The following is a 15,115-nucleotide window of genomic DNA, read 5'->3' as shown; positions in this document are numbered from 1 at the left end:
GACTAATATCAATACATGTACTAAACGAGTACAGAAACTCAGGCAATTAACTAAGCCCTTTTAAAATTTAATTTTGTATCGCCGCGAGTGCTGCGACATGCACGGACGCTGCGAGAGCGACGTGCGTCTATCGAAATTATCTATTATATCTGAAGATTACATCCCTACTAACATTGTACATAATTTTTTTAAATGGTAAAATAACTATGTCCGTCTATCTATTACCTCTTCACGCCTGAAAAACCGCAGAATTGATCTAGAATTCTAGATAATGTATGATTTGGAGTAGTTTGAGTCCCAGGAAAGGATACCAGGGCCGTGTTGCATAATAAACTACAACTAATAATACAAGCGGAACTCCTTTTCTAATTTTACTTATTAGAAAAGGAGTTCCGCTTGTAATATTAGTTGAAGTTTATTATGCAACACGGCCCAGCTTTAAATATAAAACGGCCTTCTATTATTAGCCTACGTAGTCGGTAGGGCCCACGAAGCATGAGGTCCCTGGTTCAAAACCTGGTAAGAGCATTTATTTGTGCATTCATCACAAATATTTGTTCTTGAGTTATAGATTTTTTCTAAGTAAGTAAATATTTATCTATATTTTCGAGGTTACCGTAGGGCTAGGTGGATTTGTATAAGAGTGCCCCAGAGTTTTTATTTATTATTTTTTAATATTCAACTTTGAGTGACTTTAGCTGTAATTTATAAAACATCGATACGTAAACTGTCCGCGGGTAATTGCCAGGTAACCGACGAGCCTTCTTCGGGAATTCACGTGAGCGCTGAATACCTATGCGGCAAAATACACCGTAGCCACTTAACAGTTTTGAATGATCTAAAAGAGTCGGGCATAGCCAATATGTTTATTTAAAACTAGCAATCCGCCCCGCTTCGCACAGGTAAATCTTAACAAATTATACACCTACACGTGCCTCAGGAACCACTATATTCGTCATAGGTGAAAACCGCATGAAAATCCGTTCAGCAGTTTTTGAGTTTATCGCGAACATACATAGATACAGACAGACAGAAGTGGCGGGGTACTTTGTGTTATAAGATATGTATTTGATGAGTCAAATTTGTCTGGTTATTTTTTTAGGTTGGCATTAATTGTGTCGCTTAACTTCAAACTCGGGTAAATCCATTCGACCCTCTCAGCAAATATCTACCCTATTACCCTTTACTTAATACCAAAGCCGCGTAATCTGACAGAGTGATTCACCCGAGTTTGAAGTTAAGCGATTCAATTGACAACGTAAAATGGTTCCACTTCCAAATCAATCCACTTTCATATTTTTTGGGCTGAATTTTCATAGTAACTATATTTTTTCCTGTCTAATGGCGATATTAGAATAATTAAAAATTTAAAAAATCCCCAAAAGCTACCAAGCACCACTAAGTACTTCGCTATTCATTAACACCGTTGTATAAATGTGAACAGTAACCAAAACCAACGTTTCAAATTAAAACTAAACAAAACAGAAACTGAAGCCTGCATCGCAAACGTGGTTAATTACCACGAAATTGCTGTTATCCAACATCTAGTGTTCACAGTTGAACGCAGAGCTAAGCCGTCTCGAACAAGACTAATCAATAACAATCAACAGAACAGTAAAGACATGAGTTTTAAGTTACTTAGCGCCACTTGCACCCTCCCACTAACCCGGGGTTAACAGGTTAAACCTGAAGTTACCGTGGTTACCAGTACAATTTGACAGCGTCTATTAAAAAAACATAACCCTTAAACGACATGGGTAAAAATCTCCAAAAAAAAACTGTGTGGTATCGTTTTTTTTGGTGTTTGTTGGTTGTTTATTGTAGAAAAATCATGAAAAAATCTTTTTATAATAGTTTCGAAAAAAACATATGTCAAGGATGTTGAACGTTGCTAGGTTCGGCGTAAATTAATGAAATAGCCGTGTAATGAAAAGACGTCCAGTATTTTGGACGTTGCCTAGTATACATCACTTTATGTGCATAAGGTTTTTTTTGTCAAATTAAGCTTTTTTTAATAACCAGAATAATTGCATTTTTTAATTATAAATACATTTACCTACTGATAATGTTAACTTATTGATTGAATTTGAGTAAAACCTATTATATTTATATTTATTTTGTTTCTACAATAACTAATTGCGCGAATTGTGGCGAATTTTACTCTTCGCATACTTGGCAACCTCCAATATACTAGACGTAGCAAAAGTGCCGTGTAATCGACAACGGGCAAAATACTTTTTAAGTGTTTTACCCACATTTTTATGTAAATCATACTGCCACGTAAGAAATAGTTAGTAACCTATTACGTTTTAACGCTGCATAAAACTGTCATATAAAAAAATATTGAAATATGGGAAAAATGTCAGTCTGTCGGATGCTTCTTTGCAATTTTTGCGTTCTGTATGACTTTGACAAAAATATTATGTCCATACTGGTTCCCAATTTTTTTTTTATTTACTTAAAAATAATATATTATTCACTTAGGAAAGTATCGTTGTTTTAATATTTGGTGCAGTTTTTTTTTCTCGGGATGTCTGTCTGTATAGTGGACGTTATCGATTTAAGGGTTAATGCAATCAAAATCAAAAAGTGTCTGAGCATTAAGTTCATGAATTATAACAATTTTATTATGAAGTATTATTGAAGTTTTTAATTAAATACACATAATTATCCATATCTACCCACACAGATATGTTGTTGAACCTGTTTTGATCGCGGCTTTATTTTGATCAATAATAATGACTAATCGCGACTACGATTTCGATTATTCTGGACAATAAATATAACATCTCTGGACATAATACAATTTTAAGGAAAGGACTAATGCCTCAAAGTCAACGATTTTAACTCAGCGCCAAGTCAATGAATTAATCAACCTCATAGGGAGACCGGCAGATAACTAACTAGCAGAGAGTAAAACAGAGATTGTTTTAATAGTGGGTGTTCCGTGGTAGGCCTAACCGCACGAACGGTGGCGGGCGGTTTGGTAACAGGTGTTCAACACTGCTCGAGTACTTCGGTAATTGACCAATAAAGGGTTATTTGATGGCAGACATTTATTTTAACTTCATCATTTTATTATCGTTGTGTAAATGGCAGATATACTGATCAAAAAACGGCGGACCAATAGTTTTTGCCATTATTTAGGTACTATGAGTTCTATAACTTCCAAATACCATTTTGCTTCTCAAAATAACCATTTTATCATTAATTTGATAATGTGTTATTGCGTTGCGTCGCACGTATGTACTTTTGACATATTGAATATAGACATGAAAGTAGCGCACGCAAGCCACGGAGTGAATGTGGTTTTAAATTTACAGCAGCTATCCACCGCAGAAAATAATATTTAAAATAACTGAATAATCTTAGCGTCAAGGTTATTACCTATATACTCGTAAACAGTAGTCGTACTCGTTTAAAGTATACAAGTATAACTTAAGTACAAGAGTTCAAATAGTGCCATAATACTATGGCACTATTTCAACAGCATTAGCATATGCTGATATAATAGTGTAGCTAAACTAATAACAGTTCCATCAGGTTGGAAAGGTAAACCGTATCGAAACACCATTTTGACAGCGATAGGTCTCGATGGGCGCGGCGTGATGATTTCTCGACGGACTACAAGTTAATAACTTTGCGTTCAATTAGTTTCCAAATTAATCTATAACGTACAGCCCTTAATTATTTGGCGTTGTACAGTTGTGCGTATAATTTCTACAAAATTCGATAAATTATCAAGATAAACAATATAATAAAGCTAAAAATAAACTAAGATTGTATTAAAACTCAATTAAGTATTAGCAACTTACTCAAACAAAAATCAATCTTTGCAAATTTTTAAAAAGCTTAATTAAAAAGGAGCTTCAAAAAATACCCAAGGAATTTCTTTCACGCGATCTGTCGATCGTAGTTAATTCGACCTTAATTAAGGCAATAATGGCAACCCAATTTTTCTTAAGTTTTTTAACATAAGTACTTAAGGCGGTCGGTATTTAAAAATAAAATAAATAAATAAAAGCATGCAGCAAGCATGATTCTTGGCATGCATGTAGCCTATCCAAAGACGAAGATATGGAAATGGAAACGAATAGTAGACTTAAGTAGGTATATAATAATGCTCAGTATATTCCGGTTTTGGTGTACTGTTATTATTTTTCACCAAATTTCACTTCCTAAATAACTTATAGTAGTAGTTTAGTTTCCCAAATAAATCTTAGCAAATTCACATTTTGTATTTTATTCAATTGTCAAAAAATACTTAAAAACGCCTCGCTTAATTAAGGGACGCCCCCTAACACCAAAAAAAAAAGTTAATCCACCCAAGTACATTTCTAGGTTTAACTTTAGTTTTAATTTTGTAATATTATAGATAAAGATTTAGGTTGCCTTTCGTTTGCTTTTTTGTTTGATTAAATGTGTAAATATTTTGAAAAAGTACGTAAGTAAGTTAGATAGTTAAATATCAGTGACATTATATCCTATTTGAATTTATATAATAGGGCATTGATTAATTTCACGCATTCAAAAACATCCATAAAAAAACTTAAAAGGCGGAAAATCTTGTGAGAATAGACAACAAGTAAGTAGATAATTAAAATCGTACCCGTACAGGATTTTCCGCCTTTTCGGGTGCAAAGTATTTATTACCTCACACTTAAATCCACCGTATAGGTATGTCGAATAAATGCGTTAAATGGTTTTCGGACATTCCAAATAAACAAGTTTTATTTCGAGCAAATTTTCGTCGTGTAAACCCGAAAAATAACAGTATTTTCGGTGAGGAAATAGTGTGTTTATTATATACTAGCTGTTGCCCGCGACTTCGTAGGCGTGGATTTGTATCTTGGTGGTTATATGTATATTCTACATGAGATAGAGCATTATGCAGCAAATGATAGCAATATAGGGACGGTTAATCATTTATTTTGTTAATAAGTAATTATACAACGCATTCGATTTGTCTGTCACAACCTACGAAGTTTCAAGCCCCTAATTGTTTTCGGTATAATCCCTGTCAAACCCCTTAGAAGATTTTAAGGTCCACTATTAAAAAACAAATTTTCGCTCGCGATACAAACTTTCAACCCTTTTTAGGGTTCCGTACCTCAAAAGGAAAAAACGGAACCCTTATAGGATCACTCGTGCGTCTGTCTGTCTGTCTGTCCGTCTGTCACAGCCTATTTTCTCCGAAACTACTGGACCAATTATGTTGAAATTTGGTATATATATATGTAAGTTTGTGACCCAAAGATACAAACGCAAACAAATGAATTTTAAACATGGGGGCCACTTTTGGGAAGTAAATGAGAAAATTAAAAAATAAAGTTCTTCAAACTATATCATGTTACATAATCTCAAATATATTCTTTTTATAACTTTAGGATAAATAATTTAGAAGTTATTTAAGAAAATAGGAAAAAAATGCCCATTCCCCCCCCCCCCCCTTATCTCCGAAACTACTGGGTATAAAATTTGGAAAATAGATCTTTTCCTATAGATTACAGGAAACCTATTAGAAATTGCAGTCAAGCGTGAGTCGGACTTAATTACTTAGTTTTTGATCCAACCCCTACGGGTTTTTTAAAGACATTTCACACTCACGTTTCATATAAAAAATACATTGTTTAAATTGTATAATACACCCCTTTGAACCCTTACGGAACCCTTGAAAAGCGAGTCCGACTCGCACTTGGCCAGTTTTTTTCACTAAGTTAGGGTATGAATTTTCAAAAACGGTGAAATCAGTTTTCGTCTATTTTAATATAATGCCCTTTTACCAAGTTTCAAGTTCCTAGCTTACCTATATTATCTTATATTATGCCTTTCTAAGAAGTTTTAAAGCATTTGTAATGCATTCAAACTTCTAACCCCTTTTAACCCCTTTTTGCGGATGAATTTTTAAAAACGCTGAAATAACATTTCTTGTATTCTAATAATACCTATATAAAGATACAAAGATTCACGTCCCGCACTCACAAAAATGTTTGATCTCCATACAAACTTTCAAGCCGTTTTTCACCACCTTGGGGGATGAATTTTCAAAAAACGCTGAAATTTGGTTTCTTCTCTTTTAATAAACTACCTTTTTACGAATTTTCAAATTGCTAGCATAAAATAAAACTTGAACCCCATACAAACTTTCATCCCCTTTTTAACTCTCCAAAATTTGACCAATCGTAACGAATTTTGGTAACCGAAAATGAGGTGAGAAAGAAATTATCTGTCTGACCGTTTTGATTTTTGCGTTTATTGTTGCCAATTTTGTATGCTAGGCGTCTGTTTACGGGGCATTTATTTAGCCGTTTATAGCACTGTTTGATTGAAGTAACCTAAGTTCTTATAAAAAGTTATAGTTTAAAGTGTTATAGTTCTTATAAAAACAAGAATATCAAAAAAGCAAAACGTACAGACACAGATACTGGTAATATTTGAACTCATAAAGAAAAATTATCTTTGGCCAAAATCCAGAGAACAATGTCGAGAACGTGTGTACGGAAAAATGACCACTGATAATGTTTCCTCTTAATATTATATTATCAAGGATAATGATAAATAATTTATCATCAAGCTGGTCTGATAACGGACCGGTCAATTCGAACAACGTGATAATTACTAGATACAAGAACAATACGATATCTAATAGATACGTTATAGTTTAGTTCTCAACTAGTTATCTTTTGCAGTTCGATTCGAGAAACCAATTGTCATTTCACGCTACAATTAACTATTGTGACGTTTTGGGTTATCCATTAGATATCCATTAGATGTCTAAGTAATGTCTTAAGCAAATCTTAAAGAGTGGATATCTAGTTGATATCTAGATCATTGTTCGAATTGGCCCGGGAGACAAAAAGCGCCCATGGGAACTTTATAAAAAAACCAGGGGAACTTCAGTCATCAGTGAGTAGTAGATGATAGTCGAAAATAAAGTTTCGTCTTTATCCATCGAATAAGGAATCTGCAAAACAGTTTCGAAATTTTGTAATATTTGATTACACAGAATGATTTTCTTGAATATTTTAGTGTAATTTTAATGCATTAAAAATAAATACAATTACGTTTATTCGCTCTCCTGACACATCGCAAAAAAAAAAACAGTTATTTTAGCGTAACATAAACCTGTAATTAATCTTAAAATCAGTCGATTCTATTGTGTTATGAAAATTATACTATGTAAATTGTATTGTATTGTGTTTCCTTTTAAATATTGTGAACAACTTACCAAGCAATACGCGAATGTAAATTAACCTTCCAATTTACATTTGCTTAATCTTAATAATATATTTCGATCAGAAAACAACAAAACAGTTTACACAAGCCGACACTATACAGACGTGTATCTGTTAGATTGAGAATGTTTGCGAGGTAACTTTGAACACGTCTTTGATCCCACTCGCATTATATTGGGTATAAGATCAATCGATTAGGAAATTATTAAAGAGACAACCTTAAGATCTTTGATATGTGAAAAGCTATTAGCCGATTAACAGATCCCAATCATATAATATGAGCCAAAACCTACCTACCTAGGACAAATAGGTAATATTCGCATGATCAAACGTTTTGTCAACCGTTCTGTCTGTGGACGCTGTTGATCGAGTTGTTTATCACTCACCCGTTTTACTGTTATATGAAATGCTAATAATATGCTATAATACCTATTATAAAGGTTCCGCTATTACGACGATATATTTTTTTTCACTAGCCTAATTTAGTGTCCCACTGCTGGGCAAAGGCCTCCCCTCGTTTCCTCCGCCAATCCGGATAAAATGCGTCCAAGTCGTCCCGCCATCTCCTTTTCGGCCTGCCTGCACCCCGGCCAGCACCATCTATGGTGTTCCGTGGGTCCCACTCGGTAACCATTTTGGCCCACCTTTCAGGGTGCATGCGGCAGACATGCCCAGCCCAGTCCCACTTAAGCTTAGCGGTCTGGACACCTACATCTACAACTCGAGTTCTGGAGCGCAGTTCCGTGTTTCTGATTCTATCAGTTCTGCGAACACCTAGTTCCGTGTTTCTGATTATATCAGTTCTGCGAACGACGATATTTAAATGAATCAAATATGCGTAAGCTGTTTTATATTAGAATAAATAGCTTTTGTACTAGCAGTAGCCACTAGCCAGTTTCCTGGAACCTCCGAAATGTTCACTGGACCGAGTGAATTTCGGCTGTGCAGTAAGTGTGTGGTACAAAACACTCGTGTAAACTATATATGATATTGACTTGATATAAATTGCTGCGCTTTCTCTTCCATCAATATAAAGTCAAAGTCAATATAATCTTTATTCAAATAGGCCTAGCAACAAACACTTTTAAATTGTCAAGTTTTAAATACTACCTTAATCTAAATATCAGAGCAATTTATTGATGCAGCTATTATTATTCTTAATAATACAGTTACTAGCGAGATGCACTGAGTTTAAGCAGTCCTAAAATTGCAAGAGATTTTTTAAACCATGTCAAAAGTGCCCAAACCGCCCTGTGGTCGGGTGGTTTGGGCACCTCAATGGGAGGTTTGGGCACTGTGTTAAATGCGTTCTTTTATATTAAATTACTTGAATATTAAAAAATATATAACTATAAAACTTGCAATGAAATCGACCAGCAATTAACTGTTGTAATTTATAAGTACGGGAAAAAACACATACTAAAGATTTAGTTCTCAATACTCTGTAATCTTTTTTAAATACATAATAAATTGGATTAGCAACTCTTTTCGTTTAATAAATATTTTTTTCCAATTGGATCTAATATTCGATGTTACCCAGATAGGCTTATCTAAAGTATACTAATCTTTGGGTCAGACAAATTGAATTAAATGTCTGTCAATGGGATACCTAGATATATTTTTAAGCTCGGGAAACGTAAATTTATTACGTATTCTTACTCATACGCATGAATTTTATAGTAGTCATGATGTTTAATAGTGACGAACTTCTTCAATTTAGCCAACTAAGTGATAGACAGACGATTGCCAATTTTCACCGATTGCCAAAACAAACAGAAGAGGCGGGAGCATTGGGCATGCCCAAACCTCCCTCTAAAATTAGTGCTCAATGCTCCCCACATGCTCACTTCACTAATATATAAAAGTATGATTTTGTAGTCAAATGAATTACTTTAATTGATACGTTAACATAGACTTTCGGAAACACTTAACTAGATATAATTACAGAAACTTATATCTAGTTGTGTTTTTACAGATCATGTTTTTATTTCGCTCGAAATCACATAAAAATACTTCTTTTTGCACTCACGAAACCGTCCACACCATGTGACACTCACTGACCACTAAACAATATCACGAATGAGATTAGCCTAAGCTTTCATGCCAGTAACTAGTCTTGAATACTAAGTATACAATTTTAAGTATCTTCTACACGTCTCGATTTACAAGGTGGTGCCCGAACCTCTCGACTGCCCAATACTCCCCTACCTCACCTGAGCAATTTTTTTTGTTTTGTTTTCAAAATTATTTTTGATATCGCATAAAAATTGTATGTACGATAGAACCAACCTGAAAAGCAAACGGCCCATTTTTCCTCTGTAATTTTTAAGGAAATGACGGGCCCTTGGCGGTTTTGTATGTCGGTTGAGGAGTATCCATCGGGATTTAAGTTTGCTTAGGCATAAAGATCCATATTGTTTTTTTTTTTACTTTTGTCTTATGTGGCTTTCCATCACAGAAGGGTCCTATGCTTCAAGTGCAATAAGTACGTTTATATCTGAAATTCCAACCGAAATTCTGGTAGAAACGCCCTTATTTCAAATGAAGCATAAGGGCTTTTCTGATGGAAAGCCACATATTTTACCTTAGATTGTCAGTATCTATCATTGATTGCATAGTTATTAAGAGACGTCCTTCTCGCTGATTATCCAAAAGAGCGAAACAAGAAGAAGAGATCATGCGAAAATTATTAAATTTGTAATTATAATAGTTAACGAATAGTCGTTCGAAAATGGGCTTTATTATAAAAATGTAACCAAAGTACTATAAATCATTCACTGCCAACGTTTTTGTAGCGCTACACTCTTAGCCAATCCCAGCGTTTTCCTGCTTTGTAGAAAAAAGTGATTATGAACAGAGAACCCGCCGAGCGGGTTCCCGGCGCTCAATGTGATAAGCTTCTTTAGGTCACAATGAAAGTTGTAAAAAAGTGATTATGAACAGAGAACCCGCCGAGCGGGTTCCCGGCGCTCAATGTGATAAGCTTATTTAGGTCACAATGAAAGTTGTAAAAAAGTGATTATGAACAGAGAACCCGCCGAGCGGGTTCCCGGCGCTCAATGTGATAAGCTTATTTAGGTCACAATAAAAGTTGTAAAAAAGTGATTATGAACAGAGAACCCGCCGAGCGGGTTCCCGGCGCTCAATGTGATAAGCTTATTTAGGTCACAATGAAAATTGTAAAAAGTGATTATGAACAGAGAACCCGCCGAGCGGGTTCCCGGCGCTCAATGTGATAAGCTTATTTAGGTCACAATGAAACTTGTAAAAAAATTAAAATAACGCGCAATACAAAGTTATAACTTGATGAAAAATTGCTAGAACCTTAGAGAATCAAATAACAACGGAATAAAAATTACCTCAATGACTAAAAAAAGCTATATTTTCAAACCAAATTAGGTTTAGTACATGGTTTTGAAGTTGCCCATTCTAAGAACTTACAGTGTTATACCTATGTATGTAAACTCGTGCATAAAATTCAGCCAGCAAACCTACAAATGTTTACGAAGTCCATGGTGCTTTCGAACACAACCGCTCTTTCTCGTTTTGCATAGCAATTGGTAGCACGAACGAAATTGCATTTTGCCTGCAAAGAAATACTAAAACCATTTTGCAATTGGTATTCAAAAGATTCCCGATATTACCAGCGAACGACGGATTTCCGAGAGAGTATTAAAATAAGAGCGTTAAGAGACCCGTACTCGGTTTTTCATTTTGCATACAGTTCATTGATAAGATGATAAGCAATATAGTAATCTTAACATTTATTGAATAGGTTCTAAATATAATTAGTCGCCTTTACTCAGTACTCACCTCCGTGTTATGCCGTAGCTAAAAAAGTAGGTTACCGTTATGCACTATTCAGTCACTGTTTTCCCTTAATGTCACTAAACATATTTGTATTTATTTAAACACATGCTATGAGGCAATCTAGAATATCAGACATCGCAATTTATTCAAGTAAGTAGGCTAGTTACTTTATTTTTGTAATAGTCAAGTTGCACAAAGTTACGCACGACTGAAGCGCTGTAGCATTGAGCTACGCCGTAGACGACTGCGCGCTCGTAGCGACCGCGACGGACTGAATGAGCTACGACCAGCCATTAGTAGGCTTTTTGAGCACTTAAGATTTTTATTTTGGAGGAAGACAATATCACATCGGCCTAATCCCAAAGTTGATAAGCTTGCAATATGTTTACTGGACATCACAATATTATCATATATATCCTGTATATTATATCATATTTATAAGAAAAAATAATTAATAACTCACGAACAAAGCATACATACGTTTATTACTATGCTTACACCCCAGAAAAATCATCGATAGAGGTAAACTCACTAACGACTAAGCTAAACTTTCGTCGAGCGTCATAAACACTTTTAAATGTAACTTTATTCCAGTAACATCATTTTCGTTATTTGGACGTGTTAAAAGCGAGGTTTATGCGAAGCTGGCCGGCAAATTTGCATGAAACTGGCGTTTGACGTGCATGAGGCCAGTAATCGCGGTCATGCTACTAACAATTAGGTTGCCGTGTAATCATGGTCTAGACGAATAATAAGGCAAGGTGAACGCCCAAGAGCTGAATTTTGAAACATTAATTGCGACACTAATTTATTTTGATATCAATGTATTGTACCCACGAATTTATTTTTTGCTCTAATATAATGACATCAATCTAATATCAATATAATTTCTGAAGTCGTCCCAAAATATTTTAATTGCTTTAACAGTATTGATCGAGTCATAAGGTAATGTCTAGTAGTTAAGTAGATTGTCTAGCACGATATATAGTAGTTGTATAAAAATGTAAGCATATATATGTCTTTTATAATACTGAATAAAGATAATTTTGATTTAAAAAAATAATAATAAAAAAAAACAATTAGGCATATTAAATAGGATAAATATTAAGCTAAAATAAAGATTGATTTTTATTGCAGGCCGGCAAGCGAAATAATTTGTAATTGAGACTGGTATAGAGAGTATTATTTCAAACAATAAAAAAAAATGCGGAGGATATTTGTAATTTTACCTTATTTAGCACTTAATTTAGTGTTCTTCGCAAATGTGATTGATGAAAAACACTGTGTGAAACACGAGTAGTATTAAAATTGTAAACTCGAGTCATAAAATCCTCTGTGCTCTGCGCATCGAGTTTCTATTACTTTCGTTACCAATTGTGCCCATACCTACAAGTACCTATTACTGTTACAACTAGTTGGTTTTAGTCCCGGTGTAATGCCTGCAGCTTATGTACTGGAATGACCAGTAGCACAATCGGAAATATCGGAATAGGACCTACCTCGAAATCTCTTGGACAATGATGAAAGGGTATAGCCGTGTTTGTATGGGGCATCGGCCCCAGAAGCCAAATTGATTGCCGTTTTGCCAATTTATTAACTCAGATGTAAGATGCTATTTCACAAAATATTAACCCTAAGATGCTGCAGGTTTTTGAGAAAATTAAAAAAAAAATGGTTTGTTTGTTTATATCTAAACTACTGAACCGATTTTTTTGTAAGTTATACATATTATGTAAGAAATCTAGATGTATTATTTAAAAAAATGGAGTTTCAAATATCCTTATAAGTAGTTCTCCCGCGTTTCAAACGCTTTAAATGCGGAGAGCGTTTTAAACGCTCCCCGCGTTGCAATCCCCACATAAATATAACCGACTGAAAGAATGGTAGTATTTGTATCCTATAATATTTGCTGTTGTTATGATTGAAACATTGTTATAATTGAAACAAGCTGTAGTATGAAATACAAGTATGCATTTCTGTTAAAATTCTTTATCGTAATATCATATTGTTGCATTAAAACTAGTTTGATTATTATGTATAAGGTAATAAGGTAAGAAGGTAAGAAGTTTAGAAGTCTCACAATTTTATTTTCGTATACATTCATTAAGCAAGATTTTCAGATGCTGATTAATTGTAATTAGGGTTCCGTACCCAAAGGGTAAAAACAGGACCCTATTACTAAGACTCCGCTGTCCGTCTGTCCGTCTGTCTGTCACCAGGCTGTATCTCATGAACCGTGATAGCTAGACAGTTGAAATTTTCACAGATGATGTATGTCTGTTGCCGCTATAACAACAAATACTATAAAGTACGGAACCCTCGGTGCGCGAGTCCACTCGCACTTGGCCGGTTTTTTTATTTTTTTATTAATATGTTTGCGAACTTTAGTTGATCTCGTGGTATACGGTGAGCATTATTAAAAATAGGTTAGAATTAGTAAAATATCATTTATTTTGCGAAAATATTATGGTGTTTCAAACGTCCTCACATAGTGTTCCAATTAACACACCTATGGGGTCAATTGGACCACTCCCCCACATTTTCTTTGATTCCCTATCATAACATAACCATGGGCGGTAGGGCTTTCAAACAAACTTTATTTTTATAACTGTAAAAATGAAATAGTTACAGGTCATCACACATAAATTGTTTCAATTGTCCCCAGTCTACCCTACATGTAAAAATAATGTGCTGCTAGGTTCAGAAACTTCTATTTAAGATCTCAGAATAAATAAATGCATGAAATGTTTCATCACTTTAATTTCAGAGAACGTTTGAGGTTAATAACAGTTCCTGATTATTTTGGGTCCTCTCGATTATGTCCCGTAATTCTATCATATTACAATTACAATATTATAAGAATGAACATTTCCGATAGATATGTAATAAAATAATCAGAGCATCGCAAACTAGAGACACCAGTAGATCAGTATCATTCATGTCATAAAATCGATCATGCGGACTACATTACTAAAATCGAAAGCTATAAGTGGCAAGTGACATTGAATACAATAAATCAAGACACACGATCAAGTATAACAAAACAATACACTATGATTAATAAAATACTATTTTAACCCATTTATGTTAACTATTTTTAAAATAAGAGCTCAGGACATGAGTCCTAGTTTCAATGTATAGCGGCGGTAACGTAGCACCACTGACGTACCTACTTCGGAAATACTCACCTTTTTATTGGTATGCGTAATCATGTTCAACCTACTAAGTAAGCGGATAGAATTTCTGGAATGCCTTTCCTATGTCTGATCACTGTTTCTGATACATAATATATATAGGTATAACTATACAGTGGTTAAGGTAGGTAACTTTACAGTAAGATCCTGGTAGCTAAGCTATGTTCGATTGCATGGGAGCACATAGGAGTGACGGTTTATAAAAAACACATACACAGCACCACCTTCACCAAATACAGTCCTGATAGAACCTACTTACCGCTGTTGGTACTGATGATGACCCTCTAAAAAGCTCTTCACTATGCACGGTGGTGTTTCAGCTTCGCGGTACATATTAAACACATAATTATTTATGAAAGTTCTGAATGTTAAAATACAGCTTATTTTAAAATATAGAAAATGGTTCCTTGTATTATTTTACAGTACATATGGTGCTACTTTCTCGCACTGTGCGTAAAGTGCACTTTTTGTGCATATGTCGAAAGTTTAAAGGGCCATATGTACTGTAAAACGTTGTACGATACACGTGCGAATAGGTAATTCGCAACTCGTGTCGATTTAAAACACTCCCTGCGGTCGTGTTTTAATTTATCGCCACTCGTTTCGAATTTCCTCTTTTCCGCACTTGTATCGTAAATAACTATTTCGTAGTTTTGCTACGTTGTCATGTGTTTGTTTTATTGTGACATTAAGATGTAGCTTACTTTCATAGACAAAAATAGTACTCACCTACTTAGTAGGGCTAAAGGTTCCATTAGAAAAAAAATGTTTTGAAGTTTAAGAATTAACACTATTCATTCAGTGAATACGCAGTATTTTCAAGCTATTCATTGTTTGTATCTACTAAGGATAAAACTAGTGGCTCTGTGAGCTGTA

At 34.6% G+C, this 15,115-nt stretch overlaps 1 protein-coding gene across 1 annotated transcript in view; it reads right to left on the bottom strand.

Annotated features, from left to right (window-relative positions):
• Positions 1 to 11,324, bottom strand: part of LOC134752369 (CUB domain-containing protein 2) — a 369,359-nt gene extending 358,035 nt beyond the window's left edge. The window contains exon 1 of the mRNA XM_063688053.1: positions 11,049 to 11,324. The gene's annotated coding sequence lies outside the window, so the exon portion shown is untranslated. The remainder of the gene's footprint in view (positions 1 to 11,048) is intronic.
• Between the last annotated feature and the right edge of the window lie 3,791 nt (positions 11,325 to 15,115).

Source organism: Cydia strobilella, chromosome 2 (genome assembly GCF_947568885.1).
Source record: "Cydia strobilella chromosome 2, ilCydStro3.1, whole genome shotgun sequence".
Lineage (NCBI taxonomy): Eukaryota > Metazoa > Arthropoda > Insecta > Lepidoptera > Tortricidae > Cydia > Cydia strobilella.
The sequence above is the reverse complement of the archived record's forward strand: the minus strand, read 5'-3'. Positions and strand labels throughout refer to the sequence as shown.